Here is a 19,192-nt window from a genome sequence, read left to right as displayed (position 1 = left end):
TACTTTGAATCTCTCAACTGTTACAACCAGTAGTCTCAGAGTCCAGATCAGTATGAGAAAAATGCTCAGGCTGATTCCTCCTGAGGAAACGCAGTAGTGGGCCCCGGGTTTCTTTTTGTGCGTGGTTTAGTGTACTGTGAGGGTAAGCAGAGCTGCGTGGGTTTCTTGTCCTTTGAAAGACTCCCAGGCTTCAGTAGATTATTAGGATGTTCTAAACGTATTTCAAGACATCAGCTTCTTAGATTAATAATTAAGAGCAGTGTAGCTGTACAGCACTTAAAATCTGTTCAGCATTGTAAGTAGTTGAAGAGGGAAGGTGGAAACAGTGATTAAAACCTCTTGCTGTGCAAGGCTGCCTCCTTCACTTTCTTTCCATGGTGTTTTCTGCTAAAATACACCAGTGCATGGGTTTGTATTTCATATCCACATTAAGAATTTGGCTGTTGAAACAAAAGCTCCTTGGTTCTTTGAGAAAAGTATCACAGAAATTGCTTCTTATCTTCAAAGTGTTTTTCTGACATTAATTAATTGGATCCTCACGATCCTGTGAGCAGGATAAAGAGCAGCCTGAAAATGTCCATTAAGCACTGCTACTGCAATGAACTGTATTAAGCAACATAGGAGCCTTTCTGGATAAATTGCGTTTTTCTGCTGCCCAAAAAACTTTTAAAGGTGTTTGAAAAGAAGTGCACAAAAATTAAAAAAGCTTTTGAACTTTCAGCAGACTTTTATGCCTGTGCACTTGTAGACGTAAAAAAGCTGCTGTTGAAGCAAGCAGGGGCAGATCCTTAGTGGCTTGTGAACTACAATGGTACCATTGATTTCATGGGGACTGTGCTCACTTAGACTAGCTAAAAGACCTGGCTCTTTGCTTGGGAAGGAAAGCAATATGTAGTAACACCTGATCTGAATAAAGACTCTAAAACATAATAATAACCTATAATGAAGATATACTTGCAAACACATGGAATATATTTTGCGCAAGACAGAGTCAAGAGAAAGGCACATTAAACGAGGGAAAAAGGCAAAACAAAATGAAATTGTTGGTATTTGCCTAGGTGAAAATGGAAAATATTTTGTCTTTCTACAGAATTTCCAAGAATTTCTTTCTTTTGTGACCATTATACTAAAGTGTATCTGACAGTAAATTATTATGAAGGGAACTAGTTTGTGTTCTAGTGTTTAGAGTGGAGTTTGTTTCTATTTTAATTGGAGTTAATAAAGAAATCCTGCTAACCGTTAAAGTTCTGTGGAAAATTTGATAAGATTATAAATAAAAAATATGCAGCTTTGAAACACACTGGCCTTAGACAATACACATATCAGTATCACCAAGAACTTTCTGCAGGTTTTCTTTAGAAAAACAGACATGTCTTTAGTACTGGGTTCATTCTCAGCTTATGGTCAGATATATTCTCTAGAAGTTACGACCCTTAAAAATAAAGCAAGGATTATACCTAGTTTGGAAGGAAAATAATTGTTAATGCAGTACTCTGAACTTGGAAACGTTGAAACACAGATTGATTAAACAAAGGCAGATAAATATGCCATACTGAAGGGTATGAGTGGTATTTCAGTCTGCCAACATAGATGGGAAAATAGATGAGAAAATTTTACTTTCACTTTGTCGAATTTGTGATTATCTTCCTATTTAGTATAGACAGAAATGAATCCAAGCAATGGGAGAAGGTGTTACAGCTCTTGTGTGTGAGTGTGTTATTCATCTATTATGTTTTGTACGTTACATAAAACTGAGCATGCAGTACCATATTGGTTCCTCCTTTTTTAACAGCAGAGATTTTTGGAGAAAACTCAGGATGCAGCAATATTTCTTGACGAATTTTGTCATGGATATATTAGTGCCTCCCATGCCTATACGTATGCACAAACACAAGTAAAGGGATTGCTGCTTTTAGGCAGTAGATACGGAAGATTTTAATCCTCTAAAAGCTGAATCCAGTTTTGTGTTGGCCTATTTCTGTCTACACAAAGAGCTACTTTAACTCTGCCTCGAGAAGTATTGGCAATCATTATTGATCGTTTATTGGTGCAGAGAAGCTCCTGTGCTGCCTGCAGCATTCATTGCTGGGTGATGTGCTGCACTTCGCTCCGGCCCTGTGCCGCGAAGCTGGGAAAAGCCTGTGCCCTGCGGTGCTGAGCTGATGGCCCCAGCACCCAGCCCTTCTGGAATGTGATAACTGAAAAAAGGTGTTACAGAGCCTTAGGCCTTTCACTACACGTGCCGCAATTAGAAGAGGAAAGTAAGAGATTATGTCCATGATGTATTTGAGAAAAGTATTGAATTTCTCCCATGAGAAAATAACATGCTCCATTAGCTAATTAATTGGACAGCAGTTAATGAGCTTCCGCCAGCATTTGGCTGTGTGTTACACCAGTCAAAGCCATTGTGGTGCTGCCCAGCCAGTACACTATTTGTAACGCGCTGTGTGCAATATTAGCCTGGGCCTATACCCCCCCCCCCCCCAGTTTTGAGCTGAATAGACTTTCAGTACAGATGTATGTATTGGCTTGAGTGAAAAAGATGCTGTTACTGGATCAGCTGGTTTTTGTTTCTTTGGATGAGATGGGCAGGGTTTGTATTGTAGTTCAGATTTTTTGGCAGCTAATAGTAGGAAAAGAAAGAAAAGGAGTAGAGAAAGTAAAGGAAAGGAGATATGAGTTGAAACAAAGTGTAAGGAGAAACACCAAAAGCTTATTCAAACAAAAACTGACTGTACCAATGAGCTCTTTAAAATGCTAAGATTAATTTTCTCCTAGACTTACGTGTTTATAAAAAGTCATGAGATAGATTTCTGCTTATTTTTTGTTTAATCATCTCTAATTAAGACTTTTGGTTCAGTTAACTTATTAAAACTTATTGTCTTCATTGTTTTAGGTGATTCAGTAGCCTAACCAAATGAATGTATCTCAAATTCAATTCATTAACATTATGTAACTAATCAAGTTCTGCTTTCTCAATTGGTACTGATCCTGCTATGCAATATATGAAGTGGCTACATACCACATGCCTAGCCTCTGTAGGTTCCTCAAGTTTGTATATTTGATCCTCTTTGGCTTCCTTCTCCCCAGAAATTTTTTTCACAAGAATTTTGATAAGTAGCTGGACTATTTCTATATTTCACTATTCAGTAATAACAGGTAAAAAGATGTGTCATATACTCCCAATTTAAAAGTTGAAATTAAACAGTTAAAAGCCACAATAAATACTTTCTTGGTGAAGTAACAGCCATAAAAAGCACACCATTTTAAAAAGCTGTTTCGGTTTTCTTGAGCATTTACTCTCTGGTTTTCAAGAAGTTTTCAGTGGAACTTATCACTAATATTAATACTGCACTAGCAGAGTAGCTATTGAACTGATGTTTACAATAATAACCATTAAAATCAATGCTGTGAAGCATGAAAAGATGGACATGGACTAGATATGAGTGAGGTCTTACCCTGTTTGAAGATCAGGACTGCTCTGCCAATGAAATCCATGCTACATGGAGGTCACTTAACCAACTTGATTTTTAGTGCTGTCTAGGCAGAGGTCTGCCCAAAGGGAATTAAATGGGAACATTGCTGTCAGAAATGTAGAAAATTTTGAATGAAATTTGCACAATTGTTTTTTTAAAGGAAAACTAAGACTATAGCCAATGATTTTTTTATACTTCTGAAAAAAGTGATACTGGAGAAGTTCCATTACAGGGATACAGGCAAGGATTTCTCTTTCTGTACTGGAGCTGTAAAGGCAAAATAAGAAATTAGTTTCTGAAATGAAATGCAAGTTAAAATTTATGAATTTCAGAATTAGAGGAATTTTGGAGTATGATGAAAATTGAATGTTCAATATGGCAAATTTGTTTTTGTCTTGTTTCCTGGCTCAGGAGCATATATGTAGCTTACTGTTACTACTGAGATTCCCCTGGATCCTAGCTGGAAAATCAGGGCTAGTATGAGAGTATATCTATGACTGTTTCTGCTCAGAGTATTGCTCCAGACCTACTGGATGGGAAGGTGAAGGTCTGGAAGGTCCTGCTGGAGGCATACTGACAGCACGACTCTCTGCAGGGCAGTTTGCACAGTGTAGCTGTTCAGTAAAGACAGGGAAGAGCAGCTTTCTTATTATTTAGCCATGCAGTCTGTATTATTTCCCACATTAGCTTTACAATACCTTCTAGTTTAGTTCCTGAATAGAAAATAATGATACAGTTTTTACTAGTTATACTTAAGTTGAACTCATTTTCTTCTGTTAGCTATTCAGAATCAGGACTTGATTCTTTTGTCTTTGCTGCAGGTCGACGAAGTACAGCCATTAATTAGCCAGACTTATTTAGTGTCTGGGGAGAGATTCAGAATTTGCAAATCCCTGATTTTTTTCCAGGTGTCCATTGTAAAATTTGACCAGGGAGAAAAATTTGTTTCATGTGGTTTGATATTTTTGTCAAACATATAACAAATCAGTTCAGTCACAGAGCATCTTCTTCTTCCTTTTTTTTCTTAAAAAAAAAAAAGAAAAAAAAAGAAAAAAAAACTTTTGAATGAGTGGGCTCCCTGTGTGAAGACACGAAGATAACATTTAGAAGACTGCACTGAGTCCTTATAGCTGGAAAATAACATATAAGGAATACAGTGCTGAGTTGACTTGCTGTATTTGCAGCTTTCCTCTGACCACCCAACTACTTAGGCTGCCAGGAATTCATCTTCTGGCAAAGTGTACTTTGGTAAATAGGGACACTAGGGCATGTATTATTTTTTCTCTGCTGGGAGCCAAATACTGAGGAGGAGCTATAATAAACTAATGTTTTTTTAAGCTGAAGACCAAGATTTACTATGTTGTCAGCTTTTACTGGAAGAGAGAGTAAGTGGAGAATTAAACATTTCTTTAGTACTAAACTAGTTCCACGAACAGCGGAACTAAGGCAGCCTGGCTTAGTCTGTCCTGTGTCTTTACCCTACCTGCCATTGAACTCATTAAATCCAGTTTCCTTCCCCCATAATACTCTCTGATCTCTGTCTTTAGTTCAGTAGCTTCAGTCTCCCTACCCCATGTCCTCCACATCCCATCGCCTCTGTGTGCCAGAGCTGGTTCTAAGCCATGGATGTGCTGGCTGCCCAGGCTGCGAACCATGCGTTACAGACAACTCCTGGGCTTGGGCTTTATCCTTCTCTTCAAGAAGGGAAAAATATTTTGGATCTCTCTCCTTGATCCAGCTGCCAATATCTGTTCAAATATTATTATATTTGAGACTTCTGCACCTTTGTCAAACTTGCCTAAAATCAGACAGTAGGTTCAAAAGTGCTTTGGAGAGTGGGAATGACGGACATTAGATCAGAGGAAATATCTGTCTAAACTAGGGGACCCAGGAATGCACTGCAGCTCACAAATCTGTGTATTTTGCGTTATGGTATTCAACTTCACCACACAGAGTATCCAAAATTGTTGAGAAATTCCACCTGAAATTCAAAACAGCTTAGGAATACTCATCAGCTCCAATTTTTCATTGCTAGGCATTACAGCAATTTAGCAGTCAAAAGCAGCAGTTATAATTCTTTCTGTCTCAGCTTTTGATTATAATGAGAATGGTACTGTTTTTCTGCAGTGATATCAATCTGCTGTTTTTACTTAGCTCTGAAATAATGATTCCAGTGGCAATTTCTTGGCAGTTGTCAGGTAGCGCAGGGAGTTATAAAACCCTTTTTGTTACGCCAGCTGGAGAAAAGAATGGAGTAGATAGATGCACACGTGCATTTTACTGACCTGACCAGTCTGACTCAAGTGGTGTCTAGATTAGAAGATAACTCTCTTGCATTTATCCAGCCATAGGATTTATGCCAAATGTGTGCTGAGTTTCTATGCTGGGCTAACTAATGTGAAGTAGAGCTGTGCCAGAAGGCTCGGCTATCATGCTTAGAAACATCAACAGCCAGTTTGATCAACTTCTGAAATACAAGAACCAGATTCTAACTGAAATCTTGTAGCTAGACCAAATCCTATGATGTACAGGTTCAGTGGGAGTTGTGCAGCTAAAATACCACATGCTACATAGGAAATGTATCCCTCTTGGAGACTACTGCTTTCCATTTTGGAATATTGTTTGTTATTTCCATATATTTGGTTTACAGCTCTTCCCAGTGAAGACTGTTTTGCAACATTACTGAAGTATGGTAGGAAATAAGTCACAAAAAAAGTCAGAACAGATATTTGAGTTGGGATAAATCCATTTAATTTTAGCGAAGCCTTATAACAACTGGAGTTCTGGAACTCCAGTTCACTCATAAACTTTAACATTGATTGTGCCCTATCTTCTTTAAAGAAGAAGATAAAAGATGCATATGCAAGAATGTGAAAAGACTTATGCAAGTTACATGTTGAATGAAACACAACCGAGTGACATATCTGTGATTCTGCTGATCAATTCTTACGATATTTTGAACCACAGGAGTTAACTTGAGGTACTGCATTCTGTAGAACAGAATGGGAGATGTATAATTCCATATATATTTAATGTATTTTCTTTGTGGACAGAAGACCTGCAGGATTCTTACTCCTTTGCTCCATTCTTTAGTGCTGTCTTTTCCCGTCGTTTCATTCAGCATGCTTTTTTGCCACCCCTTCTATCCTTCCTCTTCAGTATTTTCGGGACTGACCTGAACAGTGGTAAAAATAAAATTAATTGCATACCTAATTTATGGCACACCAGGAAACAAGACTGCTCACTTTCCCGACGTTAGTAAAGCCTTTCATGCTGAAGAGGACTAAAGAGGTTTATTTTTGTGCTAGAGACCTAGTTAATGTTACACTCACATAAAGAGAATTCTCATCGCTATTGTTTCCTTTTATTCTTTCATTCAGTTTCCTGGGAAAATATTCATGTATCCTGTAAGAAATGCTTTTAGAAACTAATTCTATGCTCCATCTATACTACTTAGAGTCATATTTCAACATTTGGTAGTCTTGCCTCCGCATAACTTACACCCTATGGAAAGTATAGGAATCACGTAAGTGCTATTAATTTTGTACCTATGAGTAATAATATTAAAAGTCATCAATCATTCAAAACAGTGTGCCTGTTTGAAAAAATGAGAAAAGACTTTTTATTAGAGCAATTTTAAAAGGGGAAGCAATACTAACATAAAAACTGAAAATGAAAGCCAAGATTAAATCCATAAGGAATGCATATGCCTTCTTGTAGAAAAATGGCCAAAATGCTGAAATTCTGCTTTCATTCCCCTTTTTAGCTTGCATCATCTAATATGTGTCATGAATTCCCTACTTTAAAATTTCCAGGCCATATATAGTTATAAACTTACAGTTTTATGTTGCAGCTGGGTGAGATATGGGTTTAAAAATATCCTGTGGTCAGGTTATACTACCATTTATATATGTTTTCAGAAAGTCAGTGGTAGATCTTCACTGTTCTGTAGCTTTCTCCATATTTTATGATACTAACAGAATGAAACTAAGGCGAGATTGAGTTTAAGGTGTGGGAGAGCAGCTGTGATACAGAAGCTCGGTGAATACCGTAGAAACATGTATCTGTGTGTATGTCATGATCACAGCACTGTATAAACCTTCTGGGATAATTCGCGCAGGCCGGAAGGTCGGAGGGTACAGAGAGCACTGTGGGCGGAGAGTGGGTTTGCTTTGCTTTGCTTCTGATCTCGTCAGAAACACATAACGAAAGAGGAAGGCTCATGCTAATGTTTCTTTAAGAGGACTATTAGTGCATGTCGGGGGAGACTATAGAAAACCGTCTGGGGAAATACGCCATCCTCCCTGATACAGTATAAATATGTACGCTGCCTTGTAATATGCAGATTAAGTCTGAAATTTGTTGGGAGACTTTTTACAAAGCTGTCGAGGCTTTGAATCCTCCTGTGGTGCCTGGACCCTAATAGATCATATGGCCATACAATAAATCAGTTTCTGTTTCTCAAAGTCCTTACAATTTATTGCATCAATAGTTGGTTTTCTGTTCTCCTTTGCCACCACAGCATTTTGCTTGTGTTGATGCACTGACGTAGCTTTGGGGATAAGAAGCAAAAGAAGGAAGAGACGTAACTGAGGGAACTGCATCAGTAGCGGGAAGTTATAGAGCAACGGTTTAATGAATGCTTCAAATGGAAAACAACTCTTTGCTGCAGAGGCAGAAAATAAACACCTCAGTGTACAGCAATTAACTGTGAGCCTTTACCTTTACACCACCAAAGAGTCTCTTCATTCTGTAGGTAGAAGAAAACTAGGAATTTTCTGGAAGCTGCAGTGGGACTTGTTGCCTGAGATGATCTTTTCAGAGTGAGATTAAACTCAATTCTCTGCGGAAGATCAGAAAACTGTCATGAAAGAAAGAAATCATATTGACAGCAGTAATTAACTGTGAAGCTTCACCCATTCTGCTGCATTAGAAATTTGATAATTTAATATATAGGGAGAAAAAAAGAGAATTGTATCAAGTGAACCAAAATTTACTAGTCATTGTAATTAAAACTTGTTAAATACTTGCCCAAAAGTAGCAAATTCAACAAAAAGCTGAGGTAGGATGGAAACTATTTATGCCTCTGCGGCAAATTTGGCAAGTCCTTGTGATTGCAGCTCTTCAGGGAAAGCAAGAGATGTTTCTGAAACAGTATTTTTGAATTTCTACTTTGGCACAATTAAATTTTAAATTCAATCTGCATTTTTCAGTCAGAACAAAAGTATTACTATTCTGAAACCAAAGCAAGATATTTAATTTTGTGCCAAAGTAGTAGTGGTTAGATTTTGGGTTTACCTGGCTTTATTTGCTAAGTTTTATGGGCTGGTATGGCTGCGGGCAATATAGAAAGGCCAGTCAGATCTTTGGTCTTAGACTGCTTTGAACAGTGTCTCTTCATGAGCTTAGAGTGGTGGTCAGAAAACCGAAGCCGAAACGTTAGGAGGCTCTGTTCTCCTCGAGGCAGCGCGTGGCTGGAACCGCTGGCAATAGTTCGTCTGTGGTGCATGCGGTGCTGCAGGCGCTGAGGCGTCCCTGCGCGTAAGGGAGAAGTGCCACGTGGCTGGTCGTCCCTGCCCAGCGTGCAGCTTGCAAGTAAAGTGCCAAAAGCCACTGTAGTTTAGCTTTATCAGTCTGTGACTACTGCAATATATAGTCAATCAAAAGAAAAACACTTCAAAGTATTTATAGGACATTTCCAGAGAATTATGAATTGTTTAAGAGATTGTCAGATTATTTTTGACCAAAAACAAGGTTAAGTGAAGTAGATAAGACAGTAGAAGGATGAGGACTCAAATTTCTTAACAGAAGTGTTTTGAACATTATATGTATTTTGAGTATGTCTTTGGAAGCAGTTGCCTTCCAAAGACCCCCGTGGTTGCTGCTCACATGCAATCCGGAAAGGGAAATTGCCCAGAAACTGAGGTGGAGCTCGCAGGGCCGCTCTCCGTAAGCCTGCGCAGTGAGCGGTGGAAAAGAGACCAAGCAAGGGGAACAGCAAAGAGTAAATGAGCTCGGAAGGAATAGGTATGCCAGCATACTCACCTAGTAGTAATAATAAAGACTATCATATTTGTATCGTATATAAAATATGTAATTTAGATTTGTAACAAAACCAGAGTTTCAGAGAAACTGTCATTTTGCCAGTTTAGAATCAGTAATAGAGGTTAAAGGTTAATTTCCTTTAAAGGGTTAATTCTCTTTCCATTCTACCACAGAAAATGACAGTGCCCAAGCTTTAAATTGATGCCAAATAACTCAACCATGCTTTTTAAAAAAATCACGGCTCTCGTAATCATTAGGAAATGCATCCAGAATATGTCTGTGCCTGCACAACTGTAACAGCAGTAAATTAGACCTAAGACAGGAGAGTATAAATCTCTTATAGTGGCTTTTGGGTATTTATTTATTTATTTATTTAGCATGGAAGTGTAAAACTGCCAAAGCAGAATCTTGGGACAAACTTGGAAATTTTGATTTAATGCAATTCACTCTATCAAGTTTCTTCTAATACAGGGTTAGGGTTTCTTTGATATGACATGACAATCCTTTAGAGATCTTCCTGCCTGGCCATTTGGTGACAGCTTTACTGATGACATTATAAAACATGATGAGTGCCCTATGAGGCTTCAGATGAGATGGTATAGTGAAAAAAGAATGATAAGGACAGAAAGAAATTTGTCTCTAGAAATGCTCCTCTTTTTCAGTTGACACCGTAGTGATTCCAGAAGTTCCTACTAAAGTTACAAAGACTGGTAGAATCATTCTATAAACAAATCTAAATCGCTTTTGGTTTCTAATTAGCAACTGTTATTACTTGTAAGAGCCTCCACTAAATGAAGGTCTGATTGTTGCAGCTTAACTCTGTACACAGTGAAAAGCTTAATTTAATTGATTGTGCAAGCAAGTATAGATGAGAGAGTGGAAGTATAAATGTTTTTCTCGACATTTTATTTAGAAAATGTAAGTACTTGAAATTCCTTGACGTTTGGTAGACTCTCTTAGTTGCCAGTGCTGTTACTTCGTGAAACAAGGTAGTGCAGTATTCTGAATGAGAGTGTATGTATTAAAAGATGCCTTTTATTTAAGAAAACATGTAGCTCGGAAGCTTGATGATGATATAGGATGTAGTGCCTATCAGTTCTGAATTGGCAGCTCTTATAATCCATCTTGATTTGGTATTAACTGAGAGACAGTGTTAGCATTTGATAGTATGAAGTTTGATGAATATTTAGAGATGTTGATGATGTCAGTCTACCTCTTAATATGTACACATTCAAACTTTGCAAATCCCATATTAGGCTGCAAAATACCCATGTGTATGGGCGAAGTAATGTACGGTGATGCTTTTCCTGTTTTTGCCGTACTCTTAGAAAAATGGGCAATTGCAGTTTGCAGTGAGTACGTTCTATACAAAGTAAAAATGATTGGATGCCATTCAACTGTTTTCTGGTTATTTTATGTGATCGTTATGAGGTAAAGACTCTGAATACCGTGTGAAAAATCATATTGTGTTTGTGTAATATGTTTGCTTCTGGTCCTTCTTGGACTGTAGAAGAGCAGAGACATTCACAGGTTTTTTTGGCTTGAAGTTTATGTTAGAAAGTACTTCTTTGGGTAGGATTTTGTAGAAGGTTGTATAGTGCTTCCCTGTGAAGAGTCCAACCCCTGGTCTTAGTCCTTTCTGTTGCTGTTAGTGTGACCAACAATGGCTTTGAACTTCCAAAACTGTTGAAAGTTTGACAAGACTTTGTCCCAGCTATGAACAGTTAGAAGATGCCCTATATTTGTTCTGGAAAATCTCTGCCCTAATGCTGTCCTAGTTGCTGGTGAAGAAACCAAAAGCAACACAAAAGATGAAGGTGTCGGACCTGCAGAGGTGCTGTTTTCAGGTTGAGCGTATGCAACCCAGTTACTAATTAAGGGCCCAGTCAGTGAACTGCTGACCATTTTCTAATATCCTCAGTTGGCATTAGAACAAGGGTTTTGCAGAATCAGACTGTTAAAAATCATTTAATTCATGCTGATTACAAGATTCTTAACTCTACTAATATTTTTTGAATTAAATTCTGAGTCCTGTGGGAACTTTGCCATGATCTCAGTAGGAGTTTGAATTCAAACATTTAGTGGCACACAGTACATACTTCAGTTTATACTGACACAAGCATGCTAAATTTTTCCCAAATGTTCTATAATTAAGATATTAAGGTGTGTTCCAATAATCAGCAAATATCTGTACCTTTGGAAAGCAGTTATTTCAGGAGAATCAATTTGTACTAATGCACATTTCATTATTTCAAAATTTGTAGATTATTGAGATTCTAGGTGTTTGTCTATTTTTTGCTTTATGCATCAGAAGTGCTTTAGTATCCTAAAGGCTGTATACTATTTAGGTTACTTCTCAATTGTGGTCACTACGCTATATTTCTTTAATGACTTAAAATGTATCATGTATTCCATACTGTAAGTCTTGGGGGCGTGAAGGCAAGCTGTATTTTGTCATACTGAATAGGAAAAGGAAAATGTTGTCTCTGAAGTTTTCAAGTACTTTTTTTAGAGAGCATTTTACAGCTTGTAGGTAAGAAAAGTAGACAGTGGTTTTAAAAGCTACACTGCAAGACTTGTGGTGCGGCAGCTGGCCGACAGGCTGTCAAGCTGTGCTGTTCGCAGTAATGGGCAGCTTGGTGCAGTCCCTTTGCTGCACTTGGCCAGCAAACTCCTTCTGAGACTCTATTACAACAAAATTTCCCACCTCCAGGTTACACATAGGGTTTACCGTGAAACTGGAGTTCTTACCTCACTTGAGAATTCCCCAAATGGTATCTTCATGATTTATTGAGAGCAGATAAACCATTCTGCACTGGTATTCGTAATATAACATGTAAATATTTTTATATTTGTCTCTGAAAGCTCCATATAACTTATTTTCATATAAAAATTAGAAATAAGAATAAAGAAAAAGAATTACTTCACTTCTTTCATCATAGCACTTACTCAGAAGTGGTCATATTATTTCCTCTGTTGTTTCTGTCTCTGCAGATGCTGGGAAGATGTTGTTTCTAAAGCAAACTAGTTTTGCCAAAACATTCTTAAACTTTAAATCAACTTAAATTGCAGCAGAACTAAGGGGGAAAAAAAAGCTTAATAAAGTAAAATACCAAAAATATGCCCTGAATGTGATATGTCAACTTGATGTACTGGGATATAAATAAGGGTAGTTACTACACTTGCCCTAAGCCACTTGGTTTGCAGCTGGCAGTTAAACCAAAATGTGGTTTGAGAGCCCATTCCATCCCTCCTGCTCGCCTTTCCTAGCTCCCTCTGTTCAAGAGGTTTATTAGGTAATTTTTTACTGTGTTCTGCCACTCTTTGACTTATACCTTGGGTGTATCTTTTCTCTGCGGCTTATCAAAGATTCACGTGCCTAAATCACCAGTGGGAGATTTGCAGTTGAGTTCAATGGCCGCAGACCTGGCTTTGCTTCCCATTGATCCTGGTTGCAGGCACCCTGTCGCCTTCCCCGAGGAGAAGGCCTGGTGATTCACATTGCCATCCTACGTGCTCATTTAGCAACTTCGAAGTTTCTAGTCAGGCTGGAGTGCGTGGTTCCCATTACTATTGCTTATCCCTATTTTTCTTTATTCTTTCTCTGCTTTTCTCTGTTTGGGTCATGACCAAATGAGAGACACTTTATAATCATTTTAATATCATTTTAATATACAGGAAATATCTTTGATTCTGTCTGTCTGAAAACTTTATATGGTTTCTAAAGTGATTAAGTAGGACTTAGAGACACCATTCTCCCAGACCATAAAAGCCTTAGGATAGAAAATAAATTAAATAGATTATTCTAGATATTAGTGCTGCTGCCAGGTTTGAGAGGTTTAGTTCAAGATGGGAGTAATTTTTAAATGAATTGTATTATCAACATTGTGCCTACATACTATGATGTCAGATGAAAATGTGTTGTAGATAGCTAGGTACTAGGCTTAAACATAAAATAGTTCTCTCCAGCTCATCAGATAGGAAGTAGTTGGAAAAATAAGAGTCCTTCAGCAATAAGGTTACAAAAAATACAGAATTGCTTTATGGCTTGGGATAGTTTGTGCAGTACAGTATAGTACAGTAGTTTGTGCCGTGTTCTCGCTTCGGGAATAGTGCACTGATACTCTTTTCTGGATCATGTAGAACTTTTAGCATCTGTTCTGCACATTTGCTGTGCCAGACGGAGATACTTCATTTACTGTAAGCTGTGCTTAACACTGTACAGACTTGCTCTGGATGTGTACATAGATGGCATGTCAAAAGCTCCATGTGAGGAACTTGAGGATGAATAAAATGGAAACTCTCTTGCCTTGTGTATCAGAATAAATTAGCCTGATTTTCAGCTGATGGTCCTATTGCCCACAGTTAAAAGTGCTGATACGAATCAATGGTTTCCTGTAGATCAGACAGACTAGCTGTAGTTTCACTAACAAGAAATTCTGACCTAGGTTGCCTGCAAAAGGTGGCTGGGAGAAGATACCAACTGAATGTAGCTTTTATTGTTTTAATTTATTATTCAATTCTGCTGGAGTTCTGCATACTGAATAAGTACACACTGCAGGCTTTTGAGATCCTTTACACTGACTCTCTTTTCCTTCAGGAGCAAAAGAGCAAAGAGAGTCAAGAAACAGAGATATAATTGGTATTCATCATCTTTCCTGGTTGAACTAAAATCTCAAATGATTTGTGTGGTAGTTAAGATCATTAAGATTGATATGATTTAGCTAGGAACTAACACCTACCAGATACTAAATTAGAGCTGTTTCCATCCTAGCAGGTTGCTGTGTCTAGAAAAGACATCTATTGCAGGGCATAGATTTTTTTTCTAACTGTAAAAAAGCATACAAAGTAATTAACTACTCTTCTTCATAGAATAAAACATACTAAGCAACTTAATTTAAAAATTTTGAATTGGAGTTGGCCATTATACTACAGTGCAGGGTTTGTGAGCCTCATTGCTAAAGGTTTTACAAAGTTAACTGGTCGCAAATGCCAGGTACGCTGGAAGTAGCTGCAGCGTTGCCTTGCATTGTAGAAGTTGCTCAGATAGCGGTGTTTCACATAGGTCTAGGAAACAGTTATTTTACTTACCCACCTACAAGGTTCAAATCCAAACTAATTCAGTATATTTATTCCAAAATTTCACAGTTAATTCTCCTTGTAGATATGCTGTTGCCTAGAATTGTTTCTCTTTAAAACTGTTTAGCACTTCACAGTAGAGTTTGAAAGATAACTTATTAGATGTTGAATCATTCACTCATGTTAAGGACATACTCCCCTATAAAGCACACATTTTCTTTTTTTGTTGGAAATCTTTCTCCTTTGTCAATTTAATGAGTCTCGTTGCTAATTCGGGTACTTAACAATACATAGAAAACTAATTTTATTTAAACTTTGTTTAGTGCCTGGAACTGAATTAGAATTTTTCATAAGGAGTAATTTCTATAACCTTTGCAGTGGATCTGTACATGTAATATTCTTTTGCTGACTCGCAGTTACTTATTGATTCACTCATGACATTTTTCTGTCATCAAAGCAATCAATTCCACATGTACCACTCATGAGAAAGAGTTATTTTATTGTTCAGCTTAATACTTACTGTTCTGCAGGTGGAGCATCTCTTAAGAGACCACCGTCCAGCTATTTACTTTGAAAATTCAGAAGGACCAGAAAGACTTTCTGGTCTGTTTTAACCAAGTGGGCCATGTCATTAAAGTAACCATTTCCATTAAATACCAGGCAATAATTCTGGAAGCAACTTTTTGTTCAGAGGAGCAGAAAATTTATCAGACAGTTAACTCATGTCTACTAGTACATTTATTAGCTGCTGTCATGGGGAACTTAGCAGGTCTTTGAGTACTGTCTTGAGGAGGTGGAATGGAGAAATGGGAGAAATGGCAAAGTTGGCAAGAGTGAAAAATGCAATAAAATGGAACAGTAATAATGAAATTATCTTTAAAGTACTGGAAAAATTGATGTTTTATTTTCTGATCACAGTCATGTGGTTTAAATAAGGATATCAAAAGTTAAACTTACAGTCTACCAAATATCAACTTCTACTAACTGCAGATAGTGGCCTTGAGAGTGGATGTGAGTGTGTTGCTTACAGAACTTTGCTTTCCAGTACCACCACATCAGTATATATGATTTAATTTATTTCTTACTGTTTTTTTCCAGTTGCAGAGGAAGCTGTATGGAATCTTTAGGTAGGAAGAGAGGAACTGTAAAACATCTTTAAAAGGAGTGCTGCAAGCTGAACTGTAGGAAAATTAATATTCTGAAGATACTTGAAATACCAGTCTTAATTTATAGCACATTGAGATTTTGTCATAGAATTGTAGCCTGAGCAGAAATATCGATGAGAGTCTGTAGCCTGAGACATTTCATATATATAGTGCGAAGTATTACTGAAAGACGCTGTAAACACCACAATTTTAGTTAAGAAGCTGGCCCTCAGATAGATGAAACCAGCTGCAGATTGCACCTTAATGACGAATTAAGTGTAAAGCTTTTCATACTTTTTCATGCTTTGACTAAAAATACTAACATCATAAAAACCCTTGCTGGGGCAGAGCTGAGGTGGTAACTGCAGGGTGATCAAAACGTAAAAGAGGCACATGTTCCCTTTTCACGGGGAGGCCTCTTTCAGACTTGTCATATGATGGATTTCAAATGAAAATTTAATGGACTCACAGTTTCCCAGACAGCCATCTTTCTGCAGCTTCGTTATTAACAACAATTTAGTCTTAGCCAGTTCTCTCATTTCTATTTCTGAGTTCTTGATAATTCTTTACTTAACAGCAGTATAAGAAAAATATTCAAATCGTAAGCTTTTAATGGAAGTGTTCCAAATCAAAAACCAATGTAAAGCTAGTATCCAGTAGATTTTGCATAGCAGCTTACTCCACAGGTGTTTGAATTTAAAGGTAAATAGTAAGTGTAAGTAACATGTAAATAGTGTGGGTGAATTTCCTATGTAATCTGTATGCAAGAGCCATAGCTTTACCTCCCAGCAATGTATGAATGATAATGCCATTTTATGGCTGATAAAAACAATGTTGTATAAAATGCTTGTCAGCTAGTGTTCATGGTATAGAGTGTTTTAATTCATTAACATCATGTGGGAAACAAATGGATGTAAGATAGCTCTTGGGAAGAAAAACATGGTGCATCAAGTACAATAAAATTTCCAGATGTGTGAGTACATTTTTGCAGAGTGTGATCGAGGGCTGTTAATGCCATTTTAATTTTTTATTTAAGATTATGACAAATATTTTTATTGCAAGCCAAGTGTACCAAGATCTTGATTGTTATTCTGGTGTTACTTTGAGAATAATACAGACTTGCTTTTCTTCAGGAGTCTAAAAAGGCAGAAAATTACCCGGCAGGACTCACACCCACTAAATTTATGTCGGTACAGCTCTGTCTAGCCAGTAAAATCCACTGAAGATCGCTCATACGGAGAAATTAAAGTCTGAAACTTCACTGGCCAAGGCTCTTCATAAGGACAGGTGGTCCTAAGGGAATTGTGGTAGTCCTATGCATTTCCTGAATGTAAAGATTTTGACTGGCAACAGCATGGGTTTCTTTCTCAGAGATTCAGAACCTAGTTATAGACAATTGCTTTTATCCATGCAGTTTTTACATTTTAGCCAGAACTGTGAAACAAAGTATTTGTGTTATGGTGTACACAGAAGGGTATAGAAAAATCTAAAACCTTTAAAATTCATTCATGTAGATTTAAACTCATTCTGTTTAGTTATTAGTTAATTTTCCTTTTAAAGACAAACAGATTTGTTCCTATCAAAAATGTTTTCATGCATAAACTGGGGTACTAATAATGAATAATGATTGCATTAGTTTATTTTTCTAATTTGCAGATTGCACCTATTCTTTTCATATCATTTATTACCCCCACACACCTGACAGGTGTCGATTGCTGAGTCCTTAGCCTCTCTAGCAGTATGAATATATCAGTTTACTACTGGAAGGATTAATAAAGCTTGTATAACTGCAATAAAATTGTACCGATGGTAGTTTAGATGATCTGCTAGCGCTATGCACCCAGTTTCTACATGTCTTTATGAAGCAAACTAATGCAAGCTCACCTGAAATCACAAACATGCTGCAAATTCCAGTTGGCTTTTACTTGAAGATTGGTAGTTTGCAGTCTCCCACTTTGCCTTAGGAGCCGTTGATTTTCATTAGCAAATACCAGTGATTAGGACTTACAGGTAGCATAGGTACATGGTTACATCTAAGCCCTATTTACAAAGTTTATCAAAAACACAATGAAGTCTGGCTAACGCTGTCTTCTCTAAACAGGCCCACCAAGTTAACCAAATTCAGAAAATAAGTTAGTCAGCAGCAGCCACTCCCCCACTGGAAGAAGGTGGCTTTGGACCTGGCAGCTTAGCAAGGCAAGGACACGGGAAGTGTCGCTGTCCCTTCATCCCACAGGCACCGTCAGCCTTCAGCTCTGCTGGATTGTCTTTAAGCCTGGGTATCAGGTCAGTCTTCAAGCAAGGTACAAAACATTCAACTGATCAACCCAGTGACCTGTCTAGTTCAGCTTAGTTTGTAGTGACCAAAAAGTAAGATGTTTCATAAGATAGTGTAAGAATATACAGTCGACAAATATAAAATAATCTGCTCAAGTTACAAAGTTTAACCTAATATACATAGTAAGTATATTAGGTTGAACCCCAGAATATGAGGATGTTCCCTTCCCATTACTTACAGTTATTAACTGAAAAAAAAATGACAGTCCAGTCCTTCCTTGAAAGTAATTAAACTGCTCACCTCAGCACCTTCCTATTGCAGTGATTCCGGTGGTCCTGTGGACACATCATTTGAACAGTGTTCTTACTGATCTTACAAACTGTTTTTTTTTCATTGACTTTCCTTTATTCGGGGGGTTTGGGATAGGAATAATAGATTTTTAACCAGTATTTTTATATTTCTCTGCATTTTTATCTTTTTCATATTTTGTTCTTTATACAAAAGGTTTGCTTTCAGCAAGGGAGAGCTCAAAGCGTAGTGAAGGGGTCAGTCTACTTTCTGAAATGTGTCAATAGTATTGTACTTACTAGTATCAGTAATTTATATAAAAGAATAATGATATTTGATGTGTAGTTCTCCATCCCTACATTTTTTATCCTAAAATAATGAGTCTTTCCATTGACATTTTGTGACCATTTCTCATCATATTGTCACACAGATGTTTTTCAGTGAGGGCCTGTGGTGAAACAAAGACTTTTTCCTGACTAATTCAGTTGATTCAGATGTCTGGAGTATGTAAGAACAGTTTAAATTTCTTCCCTAATATGCTTTATTTTGGAATTAACTGCATTAAATCTAATTTCCCATCATCTAGGCCATTCATCTAGACTTGCTAGAGTTATTCCCAACATTTAAGTAATTACTTTTATAATGTGTGTAATGTGGAGAGCATTTCAACTATGTATTGCAATTTTTGTGACAGAACAAATGATCTCTGAAGTAACTGGGTCAATCCTAAAGCTGTAGAAGATGAAAGCTAGTACCTTGTATTTGCATTAAAAACTGAGTTGCCAAGCAATATAGAACATACAGCCAAGAGTATGATTGAATTTGATTTTGATTGTCTTTTTGCAAGTCTACATTTAAAAACAACTCTGTTCATATAATTA

At 37.3% G+C, this 19,192-nt stretch overlaps 1 protein-coding gene across 2 annotated transcripts in view; it reads left to right on the top strand.

Annotated features, from left to right (window-relative positions):
• THSD4 (thrombospondin type 1 domain containing 4) overlaps positions 1 to 19,192 on the top strand; it is a 412,524-nt gene that overhangs the window by 349,977 nt on the left and 43,355 nt on the right. The window lies entirely within an intron of this gene.

The sequence above is a fragment of the Rhea pennata genome, chromosome 10 (assembly GCF_028389875.1).
Source record: "Rhea pennata isolate bPtePen1 chromosome 10, bPtePen1.pri, whole genome shotgun sequence".
Classification (NCBI taxonomy): Eukaryota; Metazoa; Chordata; class Aves; order Rheiformes; family Rheidae; genus Rhea; species Rhea pennata.
The sequence above is the reverse complement of the archived record's forward strand: the minus strand, read 5'-3'. Positions and strand labels throughout refer to the sequence as shown.